Below are 14449 nucleotides of genomic sequence, written 5' to 3'. Positions count from 1 at the left end.
CTATCCTCTCCAGGGTGCGGTTATCCCTATTGCTTGTACACTTTTTTCTACCACATCTTTTCCTTCCCTTCACTTCTCTATTAATGTGCATGGACACAGAGCTCTGTGAACAGCCAGCCTCTTTAGCAATGACCTTTTGTGTCTTACCCTCCTTGTGCAAGGTGTCAATGGTCGTCTTTTGGACAACTGTCAAGTCAGCAGTCTTCCCCATGATTGTGTAGCCTACAGAACTAGACTATGGCCCTGTCCCAAATGGCACACTTCATATGCACTTTCGGTCTTGTGGACTTACAATGGCTGCCGTGTGCGCGTGTCCGTTAAGTCCGTGAGACCGTAGGGTGTCCCATTTGTCATTTTTCCTCTCAGAAGGCTGCTCGCGAGCTGCGGTCGATTTGTGCCCTTGATGCGCACTTTTGCCAAGCCCGCACTGATGCGCACTCCGCAGCAGACTTCTTCCCGACAGTCAAAAAGGCGCTACGTCACGAAAGTGTGGACTCAGAGGAAGACCGCGAGTGCTTAGGGTGTCATTTGGGACAGGGCCTGAGAGACCCTTTAAAGGCCTTTGCAGGTGTTTTGAGTAAATTAGCTGATTAGAGTGTGGCACCAGGTGTCTTCAATATTGAACCTTTTCACAATATTCTAATTTTCTGAGATACTGAATTTGGGGTTTTCATTAGTTGTCAGTTATAACAGAGCCCGTCTATGGAGAGCCTGGCCACTCCCTATTAAGTCCTATTGTACCAAATTGTGGTTGTAGTTCCACCAGAGTCCCACTGGGGGCGATGCAAAATGAATGGGAGTCTATGGGGCTAGACGGCTAAATGTGTCCCTTTCACCCGATTGCCGTTGAGAAATCTCAGATTTGGTTGTAGGTTTGGCAAGTTCAACATGGGTTATAGGTCGAAAGTTGAATGAACGAGTACTTATGTCCTTTCGATTTCTTACAGGTTGAGTTGTTGTTGCCCATAACACGCTAGCATTCTGCTAATGAACGCTGATTGGTCAGTGAAGGACTGATTACGACCAGAGATACCGCTTGATGGCATCCGAAGCGGGATCAGAATGTTAAGGCGGACTTTTTCGCCCAAGTTTTTCTTTTCAACGCAGCAACTTTTTTTTGTTTGCTGGCACTTTTATCTGCCTATGGATATGTATGTACTGTGAAATGTACACGGAAAATAAATTGAATTTGAGTACTTGTTGTGTTATTCTTATGTTAATAAAAACAGGATACATATGGTATAGTATTGACACCTTAAAAAAACACATACCCCGCTAAATATCAGAGCCCGTCTAAACTTCTCGCCTTATTATAAATTCCCTGTAAATATAAAAAAAATTTTAAAAAGGAGAAAAATGCCTCGCAGGTGTGCAATGATAAATTGTTCTAATAGTGGGCAAGGGTTGTCCTATTTCTCATTTCCCAAGGACGAAAAAAGGTAACCCAAGCCTTCCTGAATTTATATATATATATATATATATATGTGTGTGTGTGTGTGTGTGTGTGTATTTTCGGCGTCGTCTTTTAAAACAACAAAACAAAAACTCTTCTAGCTCGTGTATTTACCTGTGTCAGCACAGCTCTGGCTCAGCTGTGTTGCTTCGAGAGAAAAGAAAGTGCAGAGCACGAAAGCACCAGAGACGTTAAATAATTAATTTTAAACGGCTCTGAAAGCACCAAAGTGACTGAAGGATTGCCGTAAAGCAGTATCTCCGGTCGTAAGATGTGTATGACTTCATTGACATTTAAAAGACTTTTTAAAGCAAATAAGTGACTCTAAAAAATCTAACACCCAGCAATGTGCAATTTTTTTGTATCTCCTTTCGAATACAACATTCAAATTACTAGGCAAAAAATTATATCCTGAGAAAAGTGGATTTTGAGGGGTATAGCTCCATGGACCTTCATTCATTCTGCATTCATCCTGTGAGCGCCCTCATGTGGAGCTAGAGTGGAACTGCAACCAGACAGAAGCCGGAAGTCTAGCGAGAGTGAAACTTCTCCCCTTATTAGCAGGGGGGCAGTGTTCCGGAAGACATTGAAGCATTCCCGGGCGCCGCCATTAGCTAGCGGACCCCCACCTGCTGTTAGCAGTCCATTGACCATTCATTTTGGCGTCACTTTGACAGCGAATAACTTTACATCTGAGGCGTTTAAAGACTCCATTTGTCCATTGTTTATTTCTAAAGAAACACGAAAATGTATAAAAGGCTCCATTACCTTGTATCTTACGTTATGGCCCCGTAGAAGCAGTTTTTGTAAAAATAGGCTAACGATTGCGTCATAACCGCGCGACTGTGTCGCACAAGTCGAGAAATTACCGTATGGACAGGCAGAGAAGCTCACGGGCGATCGGGGGGACGTGGAGGCATAAAGTCAAGGGAGAAGCCCATAGAGAGTGATAAAGTTGCTCCCGCTGCTAGCTCATGGACAGCTAATGCTCACGCTCTCCGTCTCTGCGAGATTCGGAAGGGAATGATTCAGATTTCTCTCGACACAGCTACTAGAAGACCTACAGGTTGCTCACGTCACATCTACGTCGTCAAGCTCAGTTTGAGCCTGCGCAGTTCGCCAGCATAGTTTAGCCTACATACATGTGTTTTGTAGCTTCTTTAGTCCTTCCTGAATGATCCAGCTCCCAATATTCATGTGTTGAGTTAATGACGAGAAGTAAGTGACTGTCTCTTTGTTTTGTTTGTGTTTCTATATTGTAGAATTACCATGCATTAACATGTGCCCAGCGTGATAAGTGAGATTTATCGTGATAGAACAATGTTTATGCTGTAAAACACTGTAGGAAATAATAAGTTAACTGGTGTGAGCCTTCTGATGTCTAAGTTACAGTAACGTTTATAATATTGAGTTAAGAAGAGTTAATATCGTGCTCCGGAGACCATGTGCGGACGCTGTTGTGTAGTAGCCTTGTCTGGCCAGAGGATGTCGCCATTGCTCCTTCTGTAAACCCCTTTTAATACAGTCTCATGTAAACTGAAGCTCCTTATATTTCTTCAAAGAGTAATATCCTCGTTTATGTAATGCCTGGTTCAGATTACACGATTTTAGCCCGATTTTGGCACGATTCGCTTGACGCAGGGTGTCGTGGGGATTCGTAAACGACAACGGGCGTCGGGACGCAAGATTTGATCGTTTCATCTCGTATAGTGTGTCATAGTGGGCGACAACCTACGTCGCGTCTGCGATGCTTCACGACATCACGACAAAAAGACTAGCATGTTTGATTTTTTTTTCGGTCCTCCACGACGAGAGTGAGTGAGTGAGCGAGCGAGACAGAGTGTGTGCTAGTGAGTGTGTGTGCTAGGGTGACCACCTGGCTATTGCTCTGTTGCAGGTCAGACCTGATTTCGCGGGACACGAGGGAGATAACTTACTATTATTATAGGTGAATAAATATTGATTTTATATTAACGTTAGATGTCTTTGCTAGCTTTATAAAAATGTTAGTCTATGACGGCGCTGACCGGCGCTGTGAACGTCACTAATAGCCTAATATAAAACTCATTTTAACAGCACGGGTCTATTCAATCTAAACAATTAAGTGAAAATAATAATCCAATCGCTAAAAAGCACATTTTCAAATAAACACAAATTCCATTAGGAAAGACTACAGATTAAATGCGTTCTTACCGGATTCAGTAGCCTATTTTTGTGTCTTTTCCATGCGTGATGGTGAAACTTCGGTGGCTACACAGCAATCTCCTTTTTTAGGGTCACCTGTAACTGGTTTTAACCATGTATATATTTTTTTCTCCCATTCCTTACGAACAAAGACGCTTTTTCTTCTCGGGAGCTCCGGATAGATCCAGTTTTCTATTGCAGAATTTTTTTTTTTTTTTCTCAGTGTTTGTTTTCCCGAATTCCCGCTCTGGCTAGAACCAATAATAACGGCTGCGCACGTTCAGTGTTTTCTTATTAACTTTTTTTTTGTATAATTGTAATTTAAAAGGACGATTAAATAAAATGATGCAGACAAAATTAAAATGTGGGACACTGCTTATGACTTGCGGGACAAAGCTTCAAACTTCGGGACTGTCCCTCACCCCAGTGTGTGTGTGTGTGTATACGTGTGAGAGTGAGTGCGTGTGTATATGATAGTATATGTGCGAGTGAATGTCTGCGACGGCACGCGATGACTGGTCAGAAAGCAACGTGTAGTCTGACATGTTTCTTGTCCACGACACGACAAGATTTTAGGATTCAAAATCGTGTAATCTGACACAGTGACTATCGTAACCGACAAAAAAATCGTGTAATCTGAACCAGGCATTAGTGTAGATTATGTTTAAAGTGACATAGCAATGTTTATTGAGATATTTATGTTTGATGATCCTGATTTGTATTATGTGTGTGGATTTATTATTCACGTTGCGTAGTAATTTAAGTACTGTAACTGTTGACAGTACCTAATGGTGATTTACCTTGATGAGCTAGCCCTACTTGAATACCTCACTAACAATAACACATAAGTACTTCATACACAAAAAGGCATATTTATAATAGAAAAACGTGCATATTCCATAACACTACGCATGTGTGAATCATGTTTTTTTTTTGCGTGAATTATAATTGATACTATTCTGGCTCCATAGTTCAAGACTTCGGATTGGACAGATTGTCTGTAACGGACTGAATGCATGCTGAGGGGTTTCCAAATGTCAAAAGTATGATGGACTATAACAGGACTGGAAAATTAATGTCAAGGTAGACGCTGATTCGTAAAGGACGTCTCCGGTGTTGGATGCCATTGCACCTCCTGCAGTTAAAGCTTGTAAATGATTTGATTTTGATTTACTTTTATTTTTGTTTTATACATTAGTACCTTTTATGTAAACTAGTTAACCTGTATTTAATAAAAAATATATATAATTGAAATCAAGAAGCTCGTCTGCCATAAGTCTCTGTTTTACAAAAGATTGAGCTGAACTGACCATGGAGAAGTCTTCTGTGATCTAAATATTGTAAGTATTGAAATTCAAATGCTTATCATTTAGGACAGATTTGACTTTACCTAACCTGAGAATTTGTGGCTGTCAGATTGCATATGAGATTTTACAGCGTTGATTCCCATTGTAGCTTAAATACCTTTTTACAAACGCTGCAAAATCCTTCTTTATTTTGACCAGCAAGTCAAAATAAAGCAATCACCAAACTGGCTCCGCGTGTATATCACACTAACGTACATATTTTGCGATAGCAAATAAAAATTATTAATTAATTAAAACACAACACAAGTCCAGGCCTGTTCCTCTCTCCATCTCCACTGTCGTCGCTCCTCCTTTATGCTTCCGCTCCTCCGTGAGAGATTCGAGACCGGTGCGCCTCACAGGTGTCGCTCATTATCAATCACGCCACCGGCCTCGCCGTCCTCCCACGACCCTCGACCTCGTCCTGCTCGCCACAGCAATGTAACCGGGCCCTATTTGCCATGTCATGTGTGGGACACTTTAGGTTCACATTCAGATTCACAGTGATTACTGTCCCTCATCTTTGCCAAAACTGGGCCAGATATGTGTTAAGATAACTGGGCCACATTTGCTGCAACATATGTGGGCCATATTCAGTTTACACCCAGATTAGTCATTGTCGATTGTGCCACATTTCTGCCATAGGCGGCCCACATTTGGTTTGTGATATTAGGGCCATATCCATGATTTATCATATGGGCCTTTAGGCTCACATTCAGATTACACATTGCCATGAGCGCCGCATCTTTGCCTAAAAAGGCCCACGTGTGATTTAAAATATTTGGGCCATATTTGCCATTTTACACGTGGGCCACTTCCGGCTCACACACATTTTGTGCGGGCCATAAGAAGGCCTGCAGTGCCGCATCATTGCCTGCCGTGGCCCACATCCGTCTGCTGTCTGAGGAGCGAGTGAAAGACACACAAATGCTGTTAACTGGTAAACATGTTTAGTCGGTCTGTAGAGGAGAAGAGACTCCACAGAACAAAGACAATACACTGTAGATCTGTGCATCAGACACACACATAACTAACTTCATATACAATAAAACAATAACAATAAACATATTCTGTGTTAGAGAGATAATGTACATGTTTAAAAGTTACATGTAAACTTTATATCTTTGAAACATTTATGTGCAATACTTGACAATCACATTCATGATTAGAAATATTGTAATAATTATGGATGAGTTCAACCCAAACATGATTATATTTGCAGGCCTGATAGTGGAGATTTCTGCAGACACTCATCTGAGCTTCTTCCTCTGTTCACCTTTAATTACAACTAAACCATCATTTGGCTGAATAATAAACCAACATTAACGAGTTTGTTTGCCCATAAAATCTTTAAGATATTAGGTTGAACTTATTTGGCTTGCTGTCCACTGGAGAGGGGCTCGATGAAGCAGCTTCAACTCGAGCTCTGATATACCCCCCCAGTGGCTAAAATGTAGGATATGATGATTAAAAGGGGCAAGGTACCTAAGATGAAGGTGGAGTTTGGGGAGGTGGAGGGATACTGGAACAGCTGATGCTATGGGGAGAGGTAAGCAGCTGCTTATATACTGTACTCGGCTGATGATTGAAAGATTAGATTGGCTCACTCCTCCCTAACTTACGTTTAGAAACTTCATTTAACGAGTTTGTTTGCCCATAAAATCTTTAAGATATTAGGTTGAACTTATTTGGCTTGCTGTCCACTGGAGAGGGGCTCGATGAAGCAGCTTCAACTCGAGCTCTGATATACCCCCCAAAAGTGTCGAATAAAATTTGGGACAGCAAGTTGGAATAACATGATCAATTAATTAAGAACTTGGGAAATACAGGATGCCTAAGAGCTTAAAGCATGTTACCCCCCAAAAGAGTGGAAATTTAAGCTGTATGGAGCATGGATGGACACTGCTGCGGCAGTGATGTTTAACGGAGCTCCTGTGGTAACTCTGGCTGGACTGCGTCTCCCTACTATGCCCACCATGTGGGGCTATGGGTGGAGCTCCAGCGGGAGCTGTGTTTGAAAGAGTGTGCCTGCGTTCGTTGGAGTGAAACGACATGGGCTTGTGGAAATTTGCCTGGGGTACATCTCACCGCTGCACTGCTGCGGCAGTGACTTTCAGAAATTACTCCTGCGGGAGTATCTTGGGACTGGAGTTTGAGTACGAGGTTGGAGAACGCCCTGCCACATCCATGACATGGAGCCCTATGGAGTTAGAGAACATAGGGCCTCCAGATGTCACGAACGGGGGAGGAGGTCCTCGTCCCTAAAGGCAAACGGGCCACCAGTATCTGAAGTGAAACTCCCTACGCAGCAAGAGGGAGCCTACGGTATACATGGAAATGCAGAACTACCATCCTTCTGACACAGGGGGCTTAGATCACATAAAGACATAATGGCCCGTCGCGCTTGAGGGACGTACGATCCTTGGTATCTCCAGTCCTCTTTTCGGATAGGAGGGCCCACACTGCGATCCGAACGGGGGATCCTCCATGGATAAGAAACATGAAGGATCTCACGGCGATTCAGAAAGGGAGAGCCCCCACGGCGCCCGAATGGAAAGCTCATGCTGCGTTTCGACCGGGAGAGCTCCCGCGCTTCGAAGGAGAGAGCCCCCCCCCATATGTATAAATAGGGAGTTCACTCTGCGATCAAAACGGGAGAGCCCACACAGCAAGTCGAACGGAGAGCCTACGATGCATCTGGATGGGGAGCCCACACGGCGATTCAGATGGGAGACCCCACTCCAGGAGTGGCATGTCACGCACATCTGAAAGGGGAGAGCTCTCACTGCATCCAGATGAATACACGCCCTGCGGGGCTAGGTAAGCGGGGAGATGCGATAGTAGGGAGAGGCGGTCCGGACTCAGAAGGATGCTAGTGTTTGTTGTGCTTGTCTAATGTTATGCAGATCTGAACGAACATATGTTTCGAAGGTGTGGGACGACCATCGACCTAGCATTTTGGTTTGGTGATCGGAAAGGCCCCTTGTGCTGCTGTGGTGGCTGCACCTATTCGGAAAGAATGTGAAGAGAAATGTTTGGTTGGGATGCCGGAACTGTTGAGGATGAATTTGAGGTTCTTTGGAACCAATGTCTGGAGGCAGGAAGGTTTTATCATCGATGAAGAGAGGATCGAGAGAAGAGGTGAATTGGGATTTCCTCTGGTGAAGAAAAAGTTTAAGGACTGGTATGGTTGGCTGAGGAGCGGCGCACAGGGCAAATAGAACGGGCGTGAGCTCCGCCACAGAAATTGCAGACATGGAGGAAGCGGCATCGTTGTCTGTTGCAGCCTGAAGAATTAAAGCTGTTGCACACTTGTCTGCCTGAAACTGAGGTAAAAATCTGGTTACAGTCATTCCTTGATTGAGGGACATATGAAGTGGGTTTTTCTTGGAAAGGAGCTGGATGGGTTGGAAAATCTGGGTTGGTTTGGGGACATTCTGAAGTAGAATGAATGATAGACCTGCAGATGGCGCAAGAAAGGCTTCGAACGCCTAAGAAGACTCTGTTATATAGTTCGAGGTCCAAGGCTCCCCAGTAAGGACACTGGTTCCAGTGGGTGACACGGGCGGCGCATTTAGCTGAAAAAAGCTTATGGTATGTATAAAAATGACTACCTCCGAAAGAGAGACTGAGCTCTGCTATGATAGAGAGGTAGTCATTTAATTCCTTGCGTCTGGCTGGAAATGAAGTGCAAATTACTTCTGTGTATCTGGCAAAAGCAATGTAGAATTCTGCAAGTGTGAGAACTCGTTTTGAAGGTTGTATGGAATTTTTGAGATTGATGGTTAATGGGCCGCAGTCAAACGAGCGGTGGGATTCATTGAGAGGGACGGAAGTCAGTAGAGAAGGAAGATCAATATCTGCACCTGATAGAATTAGGGAACGGAGATGGGCTGAGACTGGAGGTGGTTCCATGGCTACTGCATTGGGAGGAGCTGGAAGATGGACTGCTGTGGAGAGTGAATGGGTTGGCAAGCGGATTGTACCTGAAGAGCAAGTGTTAGTGTTGAGAAAAGTAGATGAATGTTGATCGGAGGGTCCCATTACTGACTGGTGTCCAAGATGGCTGGCATGGGCTGAAGTGAGAGGAAGGGGAGGGTTTGTGGGGAAAAAAGGTGTAGACATCCTTTGCGGAGGCAACCTCACGCTCGGATGTGAACTGGGAAGAATATTAGGAGATAATTGGAAGATAGAAGGGGGAAGAAATGAATGAGGAGAATTGGAATGGAAGGAAAGAGGAGGGGGGATGGCTAGCGAAGGCAACCTCGCGCTAGGATCCGCTCTTTGAGTAGGTTGGTTTGAGGGTGAGAGAAATGTGACTGTGTGCGAGGGTGACCTGGCACAAGGGTTATTATAAAGAAGATTAGAGAAAACTGGAGAAGCAGAGGGAAGTGCAGAGGAATGTGATTGTGAGTTTGGTTCTTGCCTCGGGAGTGGGGCTGACTGCATGAAGTTTCTGAGAGCTGGAGAAGAAGCGGAACTGTTTTTTGCGGCCCTTGTTGTTGGCCGGGTGGAAATACCGGCGGACAAGGAAGTGCGAGCCGCGGCGGCGCCGGCGGCTTTTGGATCGGCGCGTTGGGATTGTGTGGTGGGTTCAGAACGCCGGACCGGGAGAGAAACGGAGGTAGAAGAGGGGCGAGTCTTGCTTTTATGAGATGTTGAAGTGTTTGATGGCATGCTGGAACTGAAAGAACTGATGAAAAGATCGTAGAGTTGAGCTTTTGATGACCTGCGGGAGAAATAGATTCCGGAGCTGGAGAGGACTTGACGTAGGCTGTTGACTGAACATTTTGAAATGGGTGGAATCGGTGTATTAGCAGCGGTGGAATGGAGAGATGATGTCTGAGAAGATGTACGAGGCTCAGTTAAAACTGGCGATCTTGAAGGTGGAGGAGAGCGTTGCCTTTTGGTGCGTGGTTTGTATAAGCGCTGGATTTCGCGGCCAGAGCGCTCATGAAGATTATCCGTGTTTGCATCCGAATGATCCGATCTTACGCGGGGTGTGGCTGTCGGTGTCTCAGGAAGGCTCGTCAGTTCGTCGTCTGAAGGAAAGAGTTGGATTTCCGGGATGTCGGACATTATTCCGTGCGGCAATACCCCATAGTACTGGAACAGCTGATGCTATGGGGAGAGGTAAGCAGCTGCTTATATACTGTACTCGGCTGATGATTGAAAGATTAGATTGGCTCACTCCTCCCTAACTTACGTTTAGAAACTTCATTTAATCTTTCAATATCACATGTTTCTAATACGCATGTGTAGCAGTATTAATTAATACGTAATGTGTATCTGGCGTACTTTTGGCCAATCCTCATGTGAGGCTCCATCCTATAAATATCGCGAGTAGTCCTTCTAACGCGTTCTCTTGCTCGTCAGTGACGGAAGTTGTGTTGTGCTTCCGGGTCGCTCTCTCCGGTGCTCTGCTGTGCTGACAGGTAGGGTAGTGGCTTCGTTGTCTCCACACCAATATATTGTTCTTATCTGCAGTGATGGTTATTATGTGTTGGACGCTCATAGATCTCCGTTTCGGGGCCCAGTTTTCCATCTCGTCAGTCAGCACATTCAATAAACGCTACTGCATTATCGGTGACGTCGGCACGCGTCGAGCTGTCTCCCTCGGGTGTAAATGAATGCTGCTTGATCGGTATGTATGCCATTATGTGTGATTATTCCTTTCATTTTTAATTAGGGTTAATGGTAATATTTGTGTGTAAACAACAGGAATGAGGCCGGTGTAACTGGAGATCGTCGCCAGCAACACTGTTGATTCGCTAGCTGCTGTTTTGCCTTCACGGCTGTTTTGCAGACACTGTTTTGCCTTCACGGCTGTTTTGCAGACACCTTTTGTTTCTTGTACGGTTGTCTTTAAGACACTTATTTTGCCCTGTACGGCTGTCTTTCCTGGACCATTGGTTTCCCTGAACTACTGTTTTATACGTATTTATTGAACCTGTACCAGCAATTGGAGCATATTGCTGTGCGCTCGTCTTGCCATTTAATACTAAACGCTACGGGGCCATTACGCCTGCATGGCCAACAGTATGTGTCATTTGTTTCATGTGGGCTATTGTTTTTATGATGTCTGAGTATAGCTCAAGGGGTTGGGGCTTTATATTATAATTTTGCTGATTATGAAGTTTGTTTTCTTGTTGTTTGTTCATTCCAATTTGGATTAATAAGTGTATTTATATTTTGTTTTATTCCTTCTTTTCTTTTCGGATTACTGGATTTATATATCTTTAGATATATAGTTTTCTTTATACTGCCCTTTTATAACCATTGCTGGTTTTGGCAGTCATTGTCTGTACTTTCTGATAAGTGTTCCTTTCATCCTGTTAGCCTTCAGCGCCACTTTTGAAAAATCCCCAGAAATTGCATTCTCAACCGAAAACAGATTCAGTTCATTGACGCTTTGTACTAAAAGCACAAGCATGATCTCATTTGAAAGCTGACACCTGGCACTTTATTGGAAATGTAGAATGAATTATTGTCATAATGAAAAAAAAAATTATGAATAGCTTCAAAGTTGTGTAAGTTATTAGAAATTTATTTTTATGAAACATCTTCATGAAAATTAAATTGAAGTTGGCCCGTCAGCACTCTAGAAATGCACTCCAGCTAAAGACACATGTCTGACCATGTTATATTTAAAATTTGAAGGTGATAAGTCTAAAACTCTGTATTTTGTTAAATGTTTTTCAAGATCATCTCAAATGACTTTATTTTGAATTGACTCTAAAATGCAAACTTGTGTTTATTGTCATCTATTAGCATCTATTCAGTCTATTGTCTCTATTGTTTTGTGGTGCAAACGAGACCCATTCAGTGACAGTCTCTCTCCTGCTCACATTTACACCTCTCCAGTCTGGTTATGGCCATAAATATGCTTTTCCTTTGTCTCCATTATAATGCCTAACGACTGGCTATTCACGGTTTTTCACCCCCTAATTTCTTTCATAATCTTCACTTCACATTTGAAACTGTATCAAATGCCTTTCTTAAATAAAGAAATATTTCAGTAAGCATTCCGATTTAGAAAAAAATCATAAAAAATAACAGCTAGATGGCAGGTGCAACTAGAGAGCTAGCTAGCATGTTAGCTTAGCACACCATCAATACACGACAATTTATGAGATTAAAACAATGTGTGTGCTCCAAACTTACTTTATAGCGCAAGTCGAGTGTTTTAAATAATCTTCTATGATCTTATTTGGCTTCAGAAAAGAAAATCAGACAGAACATATATTATGTTATCGTATTCTGCACAATGCTAAAGTCTATATCAATTAGCATTACATTATAACTATAATCTATTATTATAAAAATACCTGACATGACTCGAAGAACACAGGTAAATCAAATATCATTGCAATCATGTTTATTGTCTTCAAAACATCTTTATCTGCATGTTACAGCGATCTCTGATAGCGTTGTTTATGTGAGTGACGTCCTGGAAGGTCACAGGTTATGGTTCTTCTTCGTGAGTGCACTGTGCACCATATTTGGAAAAATTCTGTGCATAGATCGCCCTCAGGCTGCTGGATGGATTGAAAACACAGTACATCAGAGTATCCAGCGCTCTTTATGTTTAGATCGACGCATTTGGATATAAATTCAATAAATATTATTCCTGTCTATAGAAATATGATGTAAACCTATGAGAATCTATCCATATTTCTCCAAATCTGCACATTTTTGAGCCAAAAGCCCTGAGGGACGTTGTTTTGTCACGCGTTCTCATGACAACACGGGAGTTTTTTTTTTATGGACGCGGCTGATGCTCATAATTCATATTAAAGGTATCGACTCATTTTTTCAATATATAAATCCTGACACAAATTAAGACATAACTGTCACTATAAGTTTCTCAGAATACAATAGTGGTCAAATACTGAAACGTGAGACTTATATCTTTTTAATGATGTATAGTTTGTCAAGGTAATAACATTAAATCTGATAGTAACTTTGAACTATATAAAAAAAAAAACGCTTCAGTGCGTCCTCGCTCTGGTGAAGGCTAACAGGTTAAAGATTTAGATTTTCTGTATTTTCTATTCTTTTCGGTGAATCCTTGTTAAAGGAGTGTGTGTGTGCTTGTTTCATTCTTCTTTGTTTGTTACAGTGACTGAGAGCCGATGGTGGTGTTGGTGTCTGGGTGGTAGTGTCCCCTTCCGGTGTGCTGTTGACTTTCTCATCATCTTTTGTGTTCACTGTGGTGTGGTTGTGTGTTTACTGGGGAACTTTCCCTGGGATTTCCTACTGCCTCTGACTCCTTTCTCCTCCATCGGTAAGCCTCAGCATTTATACGTTTGTTATTTTGTTTTGTTTTTTCTGTGTTCTCTTCCCCGAGAGATGGTTTTACAGTGTTTTAAATCATTGAAATAAAAGTAGTTTCTTCAAATTTGAACCCGTCTTTGGCTGTATTGTACGTGTACCTGTGTGTCCTTAATTGTATTAATATAATTTCAATAAGGGAGTAAAATCATTCCCTGGGTGAAATTCCCAGGGTGGCGTAGTCGGTGTTTTGTCTGTTCATATTTCGAATGCCACACATGCTAACACACATGCTGCTTTATTGAACTGTGAAGTCTGAGTCTCTTCCTCCTGTATGAAACACATTAATCACACAGTTATTTCTCCTCATAGACAGCAGTGACTCTTCTGTGGATCTCCTGATGGTTTCTGCTCCTCTCATCTCCGTTTCACAGATTTAAACCATGATGCAAACAATCCACTGACGTTTGGTGATCGATCTTCATCTACTCTGACGTTTGGTGATCGATCTTCATCTACTCTGTAAAGTAGAACAGACGAGAAAACAATCAGTGTTCAGAGGAACAAAGTGCAAATTATTATATTTCAATTACTGTTTTTTTGTTGTTGTTGTAAGAATAAGTTAAATTGAATTCCTGTAATCAGATTAATTACTGACTTTACAAGATCTGCATATATATTTGTGTTTTTAAACATAATAGATGTAAAACCTGAATAATGTTTGCGCATGTGTGTGTCGGTGCGACTCCTATTGAGTCTCTGTAAAGGAGAAACTAATGAGTGTACGGCGTATGGAATAAACCACAGGGAGCAAATACTAATGTTACTTTGAGTTAAACACACACCTTTAGTTAAAGCCGCTTGTCCTCTAGTTTAAACATGTCTGTCGGCTCTTAGTAAATCACTGAGAGTAAAGTAAGTGTAGAGGAGTGTGACGTGTGGCTCGTCCCAGTAAAAACACACTGGAGACAGAGACATTTCTCCTGTGAGCTGAAGCTGGACCTGCACTGAGTTTAGCAGGAGTGCAGCGCTTTTCTACAATCTGACCAAGTCTGTTTTCACACTGAAATGATTCACTTCTACTGACACAGTTCATAAAGCAGGTGTTGATGTGTAAAGCTGTGACCGTGAGCTTCTGTTCTCTTTCCTCCTGTGTGTTCAACATTTCAATAACTTCACATTGTGTTCTCAC

General features: G+C 42.6%; 1 long non-coding RNA gene across 1 annotated transcript; it reads left to right on the top strand.

Moving 5' to 3' along the window:
• Positions 1–10264: 10264 nt before the first annotated feature.
• LOC306998061 lies at positions 10265–10829 on the top strand. The gene is made up of 3 exons (XR_013797504.1): positions 10265–10418; positions 10501–10627; positions 10705–10829. It is a non-coding gene; the product is annotated as an uncharacterized lncRNA (long non-coding RNA).
• Positions 10830–14449: the final 3620 nt, after the last annotated feature.

This window comes from Phoxinus phoxinus (assembly GCF_949152265.1).
Source record: "Phoxinus phoxinus genome assembly, chromosome: 5".
NCBI lineage: Eukaryota > Metazoa > Chordata > Actinopteri > Cypriniformes > Leuciscidae > Phoxinus > Phoxinus phoxinus.
This window is presented reverse-complemented; position numbering and strand designations above follow the sequence as displayed.